Consider the following 12,570-nt stretch of genomic DNA (forward strand, 5'->3'; position numbering starts at 1 on the left):
ACTTCTTGGACTGGCTATGGTGCCTCCATTGGTGATTCCTCTGGTATTCCCTCAACACTTTCTGGCCACTCACCCACACCAGTCACTGGCTGTTCTACAGCGCCACCCTCTTGGCAATTCATCTCCTCTCTCTGGCCTTTTCATATCCTTTCTCACTGGGCTTCTCATAGGAGTTAGCTTCTGGCAGTGTTTGAACACCCTACAGAGTTTTCCTCAGGAACTCCTATAGTGCCAACTTCTCAATATTACTCCCTCCTGGGCAGTCTGTGTCACCCTCCCTAGAGCTCTCTGTGACCCCTCTCTTAGGGTTCTTCACAGTCCCCTTTTTTGGGCTTTTTATGGGAGCAGTCTTTAGACTCATGGTAGTGTTTGGGCACCCTACAAGGTCTTGCTCAGGACCTCCTGGAGTGCCAACCTCAGACTGTTTCTATGACTCAGCTCACTGGACCTCTCTGCCAGCCACTCATCCAGTTTCTCCATGAGCTGTTGGTATTCCTTCTCCAGTTAGTCTAGGTATTACCTGGCCTAGACTCTTGGGAGTGGGTTCCATTGCTCCATTATTCTGACTGGCCTTTCCAGCTGCCAAACTTGAGCATCAGGTCCTCCCTCTGACCCAGCTCTTGGGGCTGGGGAACTCCCACTACACAGAAATACATGGCTGTTCTTCCAGCCCTCTGACTGCTTTTCCTTCACCTGTTTTTGCAGTACCCTGACTGCGCCACTCCAGGTTTTTGCACACAAAGCTAACCTTCACCAAGGACAGAAGGACCACAAATTATAAATATGGAGACAGAAACTGGAATGGAAAACCAAAAAAACCACTCTGCATGCAGTGTGAATCTGGAGAAATGGAAACATATAGCACCTAACATAGTCCCAGGATCTGCAATAATGCACACAAACTAATCTGCACAAAGTTACACCTGCATTATGGCATGCACTCGAACAGTAACAGCCCTGTCTATGAAAAGGTAAAACTACAAATATTAAACCAGGCCCTAAACACCAATATACTTCCTATTAGGAAAACAGAATAAGCCAAGCTGCTATAAAACCCTTCACAGAAATAATTGTAAAACTATACTAATAAATGTTTCATTTCAAAACAGACAAATTACATAATACCCTATAATTAAAATGGCAGTCAATCAAGAAAAATAAACTGAAAAAGCCATCTTTACTTACCATCTCCAGCAACTTTCCTACTCCTTTCTCTTGCAGGCCAAAAGCACACACCAGAAGCAGCAATGGCTGCTGAAGCTCTGTCCTTACGATTCTCTTCTTAGGGCCCACAACCAGTCACTCACGCACACACCAATCATCTTCCTGACCAGTCACTCTTTCTCTCTCTTACCCAGAAACACATCACCTCCCTGACCAGTCTCTCTCAATCACACACATGCTCTCACTTATATACAAGCTCAAAATCACACCAGCCCTCACCCAGGCACCCATTCACACCTACACACACACACACCAGCCCTCACCCAGGCACCTATTCACACCCACACCTAGGCTCCCATTTACACCCACACCCAGGCTGCATACACACATGCATGCACCGGGCTTCACCACGAAACCTCTTCATCCTTCACTGCAGGGATAGGCTCCAGTTCTGCCGTGGCTTTACTCCAGTGGGACTTCTTTTTCGCCGCCACAGGGATGGGCTCTCATAGCAGCCTTGATTAGTTGGGGTCTGGTTTCCTTTTCAATGCCACAGGGATGAGCTCCCGTGGTGGCCTTGCTTCATTGGGGGGTCAGGTTTCCTTGGCCTCACTTCTACACTGCCACTCCTCCCAACCCCCATCCCCAGCCTATGTTATGTCTTCCTGCCTCACCGGCCAATCAGAAGCTTCCTCCCTTCTTCCTACTACTGGTAGGTAGAAGGGAGAAGGCTTCCGATTGGCCTGCGTGGGGGCAGGAAGAATGGAGGAGGCTTGCCATTGGCCCACGGGGACAGGGAACAGGGAAGCACAACCAGGGCAGTGGGACACCGGGAGCCACGACACATCTGCTGGTGCTTGGTGACACACTGGTGTCACAACATACCGGTTGAGAATCGCTGCACTAGAGGATTCGAATTTCACTAGCTGATGGAAGATTTGTCAGGGACAGAGAAATAGGTTTTCCTTTTTTAAAATTTAATTAGTTCAGGTCAGTAGGAAGAAAAATTAGAGACTATGGGATCAAGAGGTTCCTGTTATTGCTAGCCAACAGTGCTCATGAGCTTTGAAAGCTAGCATCTAAATCTCATGGATTGAGATATGACTGTGGTATATTCTTGCTTTCTTGTTGTTTTTAAAAGAAGCTATCGGCATCTAGGCAGTATTGAAGTCTGAAATTTGTGTATGTCTATTGGAACTTGACACATCTTTATTGATTTAATATGTTTATATTAAGATGTTTTATTTTGTATTTATGTATTAATTATAAATATTATTGTAAACCTCCCAGTTGATGGGTGGTATATAAGTTTTATAAATAAATTTATCTTAGAAGAAGAAATACAGCCTCAGCGATAGCTAGCCTCAAACCCTAGCTGTGTTAACTAACAACTGTCATCACTGTAAAAGAGATAAATTAATGTGCATAGGGACAGAGCTAAAAAATAGTAACAAATGACACAATTAAAATCACAAACACAACAAATTACACAAAAAAAGAGAATTACAGAAAGATAAAAAGTATTTAAAAAACAAAATAAAGTATAGAATAAAGAAGATAGACATAGCAAAGTGAGAAAATACATACCAATAAATTTTAATGAAGTTATACTTGCCTGAGGAAAATAGTTCCCAAAGATTGGATAAAATCTGAAAAAGATTTAAGAAAAAGAATCAATTCAAATATTTTAAACAAGTAATTGTAATTATAGTTAAGAAAAGTAGTTATATTTATAACACTTACCTGATACATATCACTAGTCTTTAGAACTAGTTTCAGAATTTTGTGGTTTTGAATCTTGAAGTATCTGAGAAACAAATGAGATTAACTTATTGAGGTATAACGTTTTTGAAAGATTACCTATTTTGTCTCATTAAACATTTTTTATTGAAATTTATCTGATCTCATGCCAGCTTCTTTCTCTGAATAAAATCTGATCTTTATTATAAAGAGTGGTCCTTTATTATCCCATTGTAAACTTATCCTGAATAACATCTAATGTACTTCTCACTGTAAAGATTAGTAGGAACCCTTTACTATCGTTCAACATCATGACAGCAGTGAGAACACATCTCAGGTGGTTTACATGTGTATGATTTAGGATGTGAGTGAGATAGCGAATGAGCATGTGTGCATATGCATATGACTGAGCATGTGAGAGAAAGTGAATGCATACAACTGAACACATGAGAAAGCGAACAAGCATATGTGTACGTATGTGATTTAGCATGTGAGAGTGTACAAGCCCTGTGTGTGTTTGTGATTTGTGCCTCAGGGATCTGTACTTGGACTGGTGATTTATATATATATATATATATATATATATATATATGATCTGGAAAGGAATACAACGAGTGAGGTTATCAAATTTGCGGATGATACAAAATTATTCAGAGTAGTTAAATCACAAGCGGATTGTGACACATTACAGGAGGACCTTGCAAGACTAGAAGATTGGGCATCCAAATGGCAGATGAAACTTAATGTGGACAAGTGCAAGGTGTTGCATATAGGGAAAAATAACCCTTGCTGTAGTTACACGATGTTAGGTTCCATATTAGGAGCTACCACCCAGGAAAAAGATATAGGCATCATAGTGGATAATACTTTAAAATTGTTGGCTCAGTGTGCTGCAGCAGTCAAAAAAGCAAACAATGTTAGGAATTATTAGGAAAGGAATGGTTAATAAAACGGAAAATGTCATAATGCCTCTATATCGCTCCATGGTGAGACCGTACCTGGAATACTGTGTACAATTCTGGTTGCCACATCTCAAAAAAGATATAGTTGCGATGGAGAAGGTACAGAGAAGGGCAACCAAAATGATAAAGGGGATGGAACAGCTCCCCTATGAGGAAAGGCCGAAGATGTTAGGGCTGTTCAGCTTGGAGAAGAGACGGCTGAGGGGGGATATGATAGAGGTCTTTAAGATCATGAGAGGTCTTGAACGAGTAGATATGAATCAGTTATTTACACTTTCGAATAATTGAAGGACTAGGGCATTCCATGAAGTTAGCAAGCATCTCATTTAAGACTAATCGGAGAAAATTCTTTTTCATTCAACGCACAATAAAGCTCTAGAATTTGTTGCCAGAGGATGTGGTTAGTGCAGTTAGTGTAGCTGGGTTCAAAAAAGGTTTGGATAAGTTCTTGGAGGAGAAGTCCATTAACGGCTATTAATCAAATTTACTTAGGGAATAGCCACTGGTATTAATTGCATCAGTAGCATGGGATCTTCTTAGTGTTTGGATAATTGCCCGGTTCTTGTGGCCTGGTTTGGCCTCTGTTGGAAACAGGATGCTGGGCTTGATGGATCCTTGGTTTGACCCAACATGGCAATTTCTTATGGGAGAGCACGAGGTTGTAAGGTTCATCTAGGGTGCCTAATACCCTTATACCATTCCTGGATATGAGTGCAAGATCTAATGTGTTAGAACAGTGGTTTTCAACCTTTTTTCTGTCGCGACACACCTGATAGATGGTCCTCACATGCGAGACACACTGAACACATGACAGTCACAAAGCTAACCCCATCCCACCCTCACCTCTCAGCAATGGGTATAAAGCAGAACTAGAGCATTCCCCATACAACTTCCCATACAAAAAAGATATTCTGGTGTTATCTCAATACAGCAATACAAACTCCCTCTACTACCAGGCACAATAGCCCTACTTATAAAAAGACAACCGTTCACCAGCAATATATGTCCAATTGAGAAATCACAACAAATAAATGAGATTTTATGTGCCTATATGCAAGTTAAAATATCTCACCTCGGTCATACACACAAGATTGACTTTCCCCAAGTACAGAAAGACCACAATTAACAAATATGGAGACAAACTGGAATGAAAACCCCAAAAAAGCCACTCTGCATGCAGAGCAAACTTGGAGAAATGGAAACAGAAATATAGCACCTAAGAAAGTCCCAGGATCTGCAATAATGCACACAAACTAATCTGCACAAAGTTACACCTGCATTATGGCATGCACTCAAATGGAACAACCCTACCTATAAAAAGGCAACACTACAAATATTAAACCAAGCCCTAAACACCAATACACTTCCCATTAGGAAAACAGAAAAAGCAAGTTGTTATAGATTCCCAAATAGAAATGTAAACCTATATGAAAAAATGTTTCAAAACAGCTGATGAACAGAACATCTAACAATCAAAAAATCTTAAAATTATTAAAAATTCTTCAAAAACCAATAAAATATTTCAAAACAGCAGACACATCACATAATACCCAATAATTAAAATGGCAGTCAATCAAGAAAAATGAACTTAAAAAGCCACCTTTACTTATCCTCTCCAACAGTTCTCCTACTCCTTTCCTTTGCAGGCCACACCAGAAGCAGCAGTAGCTGCTGAAGCTGTCTTCACGGTCCTTTTCCCTTCGAATAATAGAAAGGACTACACACACACCAGTCACACCCTCAGGACCAGTTTCTGTCTCTCACACACCAATCATCTCCCCAACCAGTCTCTTTCTCATACACACAAGCACACACATACCAGTCATCTCCCTGATCAGTCTTTCTCACACATACACACGTCACCTCTCTGATCACTCTCTCAATCACACAATGTTCTCTGTATCTCACTTACAAACAGGCTCAATCACACACATGCCCCTCTCTGTCACAGCAACAGCTAGCCATAAACATGCTCCGTCTCTCTCTCGCACACATACACATTGACACACACAAGCACCCTCCCTGTCTCCTGGCCTCGTCTCCAGCGGCAGCAGCTAGCATCTCCGACCTTTGGCCCCAATGGTCTTGTCTCCAGCGGTGGCCAGCAGCATCTGTCTTCGAGTCTTCGGCCCCACCTGCAGTGCTGGTCTTCGTTTCTTCGGCTCCGCTGGCCTGGTCTCCAGCAGCAGTAACCAGCGACTCCGATCTTCGGCCCCGCCGGCTGTGAGTAGCATGTGACACACCTGCCGGTGCGTGGCGACACTGGTTGAGAATCGCTGTGTTAGAAGATACTGTGGGAGAGGAGGAAGGGGATATACAGGTGAAAGGGGGGGGGGGGGGTTAAGAGAACAAGAAATGATGCAGTTGTTGAGGGGAAAGGCAAAATTGCCGAATAGCTGTAGATGGCAAAAGGAGCAACTCAATGAGGAAGAGATGGAGGACTGAGAGGGTGCAATAGAGGTGTGAGTTGGGGAGGTATAAATTTGACAGAAAAATTGAGGAAGAGAAGAGGGATCTGAAATCTAGATGAGTAGATACAGAGGCAGAGAGAGAGAAATGGAAAAATAGAGAAGAAAAGGGAAAGATCAATTTTAGACAGATGAAGAACTGAAGAAGACAAGGAGAGATGAAACAGAAAATGAACAAGTGATCCTGAACAGGAGACTAACAAGAGGAAAGCAGGAAAAAGAGATGAGGACCAAAGTGATTAGAAAAATATAAAGGTGAATTTTCAAAGAGTTGTGTTTGTATAAATTAGCAGATGCGCTTACAAATAGCAAACATTTGTGTAAAGGCTATTTTATAAACCTAAAGCATTTTATGTGCAAATGGTACACAAAACAATTTGTATAAAAAAAGGGGCAGGCCAGGGGTTGGGCCAAAATTTACGCATATAGGGGTAGATTTTATAACATGCGTGTGTGCACATGGATGCACCAATTTTATAACATGCACGCTTTGTCACGTTATAAAATCGGGTGGCCGCGCACACATGTGCACCAGATTTTATAATCCGTGGCGCATATGTGGGTCATGCACGCAAGGGGGGGGGGGTGAATTTATGCAAGCTCCATGTGGGAACGCAATTGGGCCTTCCCCAGTTCCCTCCCAGTCCTCTCCAATGAAAGAGTGGACTGGGAAGGATCTTCCTTAACCCCCTGCCTAACCTTTCTTCCCCTTCTATCCTCCCCACCCCCTAAAACTAACCTTCCCCGGGATAGCAGCTAATGGCTGCTGTACCGGCTGGCCTCTGTCCCGCCCCTCCCCGCCCCACAGCTCACCCCTTTGAAGCGGCCCAACATTTGTGCACATACTGGGGTTTACATGTGTGGCCGGGCCCCTTTGAAAATTCGCCCCAGCGTGCACAAGGCCCGGCCATATGCATAAACACCAGGATTTACGCACACAGGCCTTTTAAAATCTAAGCAATAAGTTGCCATTTTATAACCTGCCAAAATGACGCACATATGTATGTTACTTGCATATGTTTACACCTTCTAATTATCTGGTGAAAATGAGAATAAAATTCTTTATTACCAAATACCAACTGGGATGAGGGGGTCAGGTAAACGGGGGGGGGGGAATTCAGGTTGAAGAAATTGTAGGGTTTTTATGACCTAGAGATAGATGGGTTAAACTGGTAATTTCTTTTACACATACATGTTACAAAATTTGATGATTAATGCGTATAAAAATCTCTAAGTGCTAAGGAAAACACACAAGTTAAATCTCCATATATAAATGATTAAAATTAGGAACACAAATGCTTGTGTATAGGGGATTAACGCCACTTATCCAGTTAATTTTTGTCATCTCCTAGTTCATGGCAGCTTTGCTGCTATTTATCCAGATAAGACTCAAAAAACATTACTTATCTGGCTAAGTAATACAGTTGGATAAGTGATAAAATTTTACTTATTTGGCTATGTTGAAACTATATGCTGCGTATCTTTTAGATACACAAGCATGTTGGGTAGATTTAAGCGTATTTTATATAGTGTGCATACATTTGTGCTCATGATACAAAATACATGAGATTGTGTGTGCACGCTTATCTATGTATGTGCACGCACATGTATTAAAGTTATCCTCAATGTCTACACAGGAAGGGTAGGAAAAAGGCAGCGGACCCTGCTCTAACTATTTATTTATTGAAAAGCATTTGCTACCCACCCTTCCTATGTTCAGGGTGGGGTACAATAAAAACACAGAATAATTGAAAAAAATACATAACAATAAAATGAAAATGTTAAAATAACAGATTGATTAGGACACATTACAGAAACAAATCAAAAGAGGTAAGTACATAGCTAATAAGTCTGCCACACGGAGGAACTGGGAAGGACTGCATGAATATCGCTCGAGGATAGGGATGCCATGGGACTATAGGTTGTTGGTTAAGTTTGGGAAGTTTTTGAAAAGATGAGTCTTTAGTGCTTTTTTTTTTTTATTCTTTCATGAAGGCATCTTTTGGTAAGCTATTCCATAAGAGAGACCTGCTGGAAAAAAGGCACACTCTCTAGTTTCATCGAGATGGGTTAGTTTTGGGGAGGGAACATCGAGCAACATTTGGTTGCCGATCTAAGGGAGTGGGTGTGGATTTTTAGTACAGAGGAGATGCAGGGGGAATGGATGTTTTGCATGGTCGAGTGTATAATCATAGCAAGTTTATATTGCATACGGTATGATATTGGGTGCCAGTGTAATGATTCAAGAACAGGAGTAATATGATCATGGATGGGAGTACTGGTTAAAAGTCTTGCTGTGGTGTTCTGATATGTAAAGGATGAGAGATGTATATTGGGAGTCCTGTTAGAAGGGAATTACAGTAATCTATGGCGGAGAATAGGATTGATTGTAGATTAGAATGAAAATTGCAGTGGTTGCCGCTTTGATGAAACGGCTCAATACCATTGTGGAACAAATTGCAGAGTGAGAAATTTGATTGTGGAAATGGGACCACTCAAGGATCAAATGGAGGGCAGAATCTCGGTGGTAGAAGATGACGCAGTGGCATTGGTGGGGAAAGTTCTGAGACTGGAAAACACTTAAAAATGCGGGGTGAAAAGCTGGAGGATTTGGAAACTGCTCCAGGAGCAGCAACATAAGGGCTGTGGGCAGGGCCAATGATAGCTTTTTTGCTGCCCTGTGTGAACAATTACTATGCTGCTCCCCCCGCCCGTTCATTCATTCTTTGTTTTGAGCCCACCAAAAAATTGCCCATCTCCTTTTGGCGATACAAACTTTAAAAACTGACACCATACCCCCTCCCCCCAAACCCATGGCTGGTGCAAGGGTATTAAGTGCCCTAGGCAATCCTTATGGTCTTCCACAATGCCCCGCCCCATTCCCCACACACAAGTTAAGAGTTATGCATTTATATTTTACATGAAAAAATCAAAGTACAGTATTCTGAGGTAAAAATATCACAAATTTACATGCACTGCTGTGATGCCAATCAGAAATACCTGCAAAAAAAGACACTTGGAGCCCATATGGAATTAGGTCTGTTGTGATGTGTGTTAGGTGTAGGCTTGACCCTTTAAAAGCTCTAAAACACCAATACACCTTCTGTTAGGAGAATGTCTCACCTCAGTCACACATGCAGAACATAAACAGACCTTCACCAAATATAGAATAGAACAATCATAAATACAAATGCAGAGACAAAAACTGAACTGGAAACTACAAGAAGCCAGACCCTCTATGCCAGTGATTCTCAACCCTGTCCTGGGGACCCCCCCAGCCAGTCGGGTTTTCAGGATATCCACAATGAATATGCATGAGAGAAAATTTGCATACACCGCCTCCATAACATGCAAATTTTCTCTCATGCATATTCATTGTGGATATCCTGAAAACCCGACTGGCTGGGGGGGGTCCCCAGGACAGGGTTGAAAACCACTGCTCTATGCAGTGCAAAAATGAAAACAGACTCGAGAGGGGAGGAGCCAAGATGGCGGCGGTGTTGGAGTAGGGCTCAGAACACTGTCCAACTTTTCTTCAAATTATTCTCTGCATTTAATTTTCAAATGCCACCTAAACGAAAAGGCAGGGTTCGGGTATGTCCCACGATACCCCCCCCCCCCCCCCCCCCACCTCCTGGACAGCAGACAATTCCCGAGCTGACTACTGGCTATCCGAAGCTGGAGGAGCAATGCCCCACAGAGCAGACCAGAGGAGGAGCAGCGATCTACTCAGGGGAAATCACTCTTAGCCCTCCAGGCTTTCGAATACCTCCAGCACCTATTCCCCAGCAATTCTCGAGCCCGGTGAGTGCAGAAACAGATCCTATGAGTTCTGGACAAGCAAACGCGGGACTTGCCATGGGAACCGGGAGAAGTGAGCAAGGGCTGGATGGGAAAGAAATGGCAGGAAGGCAAATAGCTTGGGAGCCTCAGAGGGGATCTGTTCCTACAGAAGGAATTTCTGATATCAAAACTTCAATGAATGTTCCCCCTGGTGGGGCCCTGTTAGAGCTGGGAGCCATGAGTGCCATTTTTCCCAAGTCATAAGCTGAGACATTTGAATCTAAGGTTCCTAAATTTTCCTAAGGTTTTAGAGAACAGCCAAGAATAACACTCCGCAAGTATCTGATTGAAATACTACATATTTCCCCAGAGAATATCCCAGCTTTTAATAAAGTATATTTCTTGCCATTTACACGAGCAAGAGAGAATGCTGTATCTCATTCGATTGATATGGGAAATTTAACGGACTTTTTAGAAACCTCTACACCTGAGATAATTGAGAGAGCTACCTTGTTAGTATCATTTATATATGAGCAAGATTTAAGCCTCATAAAGTGAAGTTATTTCCAATATATGAGAGTTGAATTCTTGGGGAAAGTGGTGCAGATTTTCCCAGATCTGGCCAAAGTTACCCAAGAGAGGAGGAGGGGGTTCCTAGCGATGCCACAGGAAGCCCGCTCTTTAGATGCTATATTTCTGCTTAGGTATCTTTGTAGATGTATTCTAAAATTAGATAATGTGACATATTTTTTTCATACCTGAATAGCTTAAAATGTTACTAGAAAATAGAAAGAGATTGATGCCTATTCCCCCTGTACAAGAAAGTCCCATTACAGAGCAAAATGAAGGATAGGATAGCATAGAAACACGCTAAGTTTATCTAAATTTAAAAATGTTTCTATGTTTGATAGCTTTTATTTGAGGCATGTCCCCCCCCCCCCTAAATATTTGGGGTCTGAAATTGTATGATTGTTTCTATGGTTGGAACATACTAAAAATTTAATTTCTTTTGTTTCTGTACAGAGTGTGTATCCTTTGCAATTTTGATTAAAATTAATAAAGAGAAAAAAAAAATGAAAACAGAACCATTATCATTCCTCAAACATCAAACAAAATCAAGAAATAAAATATACATAATCATAATACTAAAAACATACTAATATTATTTCAAAAAAAGCTGATGAATAAAAGATCAAATAATTAAAAACTCATATACAAGTTTTTTTAAAATGTCCCAAACAACAATAAAATATTTCAAAACAGAAGGCACATCAAATAACACCTGAAAAATAAAACTAAAAAGGATTTAAAAAATTCATGCTCTCCATTCCTGGGAATTTTGATTTCCAATCACCCTGAGATTGTCATGGATTAGTGGGAGAGGGATGCACAAACTTTCTCCTCTTTTTCTTATATACACACAGACATCATAAGCTCATACACACATACGCTTCCTCTCAAACCCCCAGGTATCTCCAGATCTTCTTTGGTTGAGATCTACCAGCAGCATCAGGCCCTCATCTTCATTTCAGCTGCTGGTAAGTTGGAATCCACTCGCAACACCCATTTTTTCTCTCACTCTCTCACACACAACCCAGGCAGCTCCTATTCTCTCTCACACACACAACCTAGGCAGGCTCCCATTTTTCTCACACATACACACCCCAGGCAGGCTCCCATTCACATCCACTCAAATACCAGACAGGCTCCTATTCTCACACACACACTCCTTGCCCATCCCAGGAAGGCTCCCACACCCCACCCATCACAGGCAGCCTCCCATTCACTCACACACACACATACACATATGCAACCCAGGCAGGCTCCCATTCATATATCCACCCATCCCAGGCAGGATCCCATTCATACACACACACATGCAGACAAGGCAGTCGGGGTCCATGGGTTATTCCTCCTCCACTGCTGCTACTGCTGCCAGCCTGTTGCTTCTTTGTGGAGAGTAGTCGTTCCGCAGCTCTTCATGTACTGGCCCAAGGTAATTCAACACTCGCGGTGCTGGCATTTCCTTCATCGCAAGATGAGTTTACAGGAAGTGCTAGCACCACGAGTGTTGAATAACAGGGGGCCAGCCCATGAGGAGGAGTTGCCGGACGGGGTTTCTCTTCTCCTGTGGCCTCCTGCTTCTTGTGCCACTGGTGAAACGTATCCCACCGGCAGCACCACAGGCCTCCTGCTTCTTCTGCCGCCGGTGGGATTGGGTCCACTGGTGGCACCACAAGCCTTCTGCCAGTGGTAAACTGAGGGTCTCTGGTGCCTGGGGGCCAATGCATTTGAGTGCCTCTCCAGCGCCCCTTCCACATCCTTCTTGTACTAATGCTTAAGGTCATAGAAAATCAGTGATGTCTCTAGACAGAAGTATTTGCAGGGGGGGGGGGAGAGCCAAAATTACATTTCCTCATATCACACCCACCTCCATAGCAGGACCCCCTGCT

This window comes from Rhinatrema bivittatum, chromosome 3, assembly GCF_901001135.1.
Source record: "Rhinatrema bivittatum chromosome 3, aRhiBiv1.1, whole genome shotgun sequence".
NCBI classification, from domain to species: domain Eukaryota; kingdom Metazoa; phylum Chordata; class Amphibia; order Gymnophiona; family Rhinatrematidae; genus Rhinatrema; species Rhinatrema bivittatum.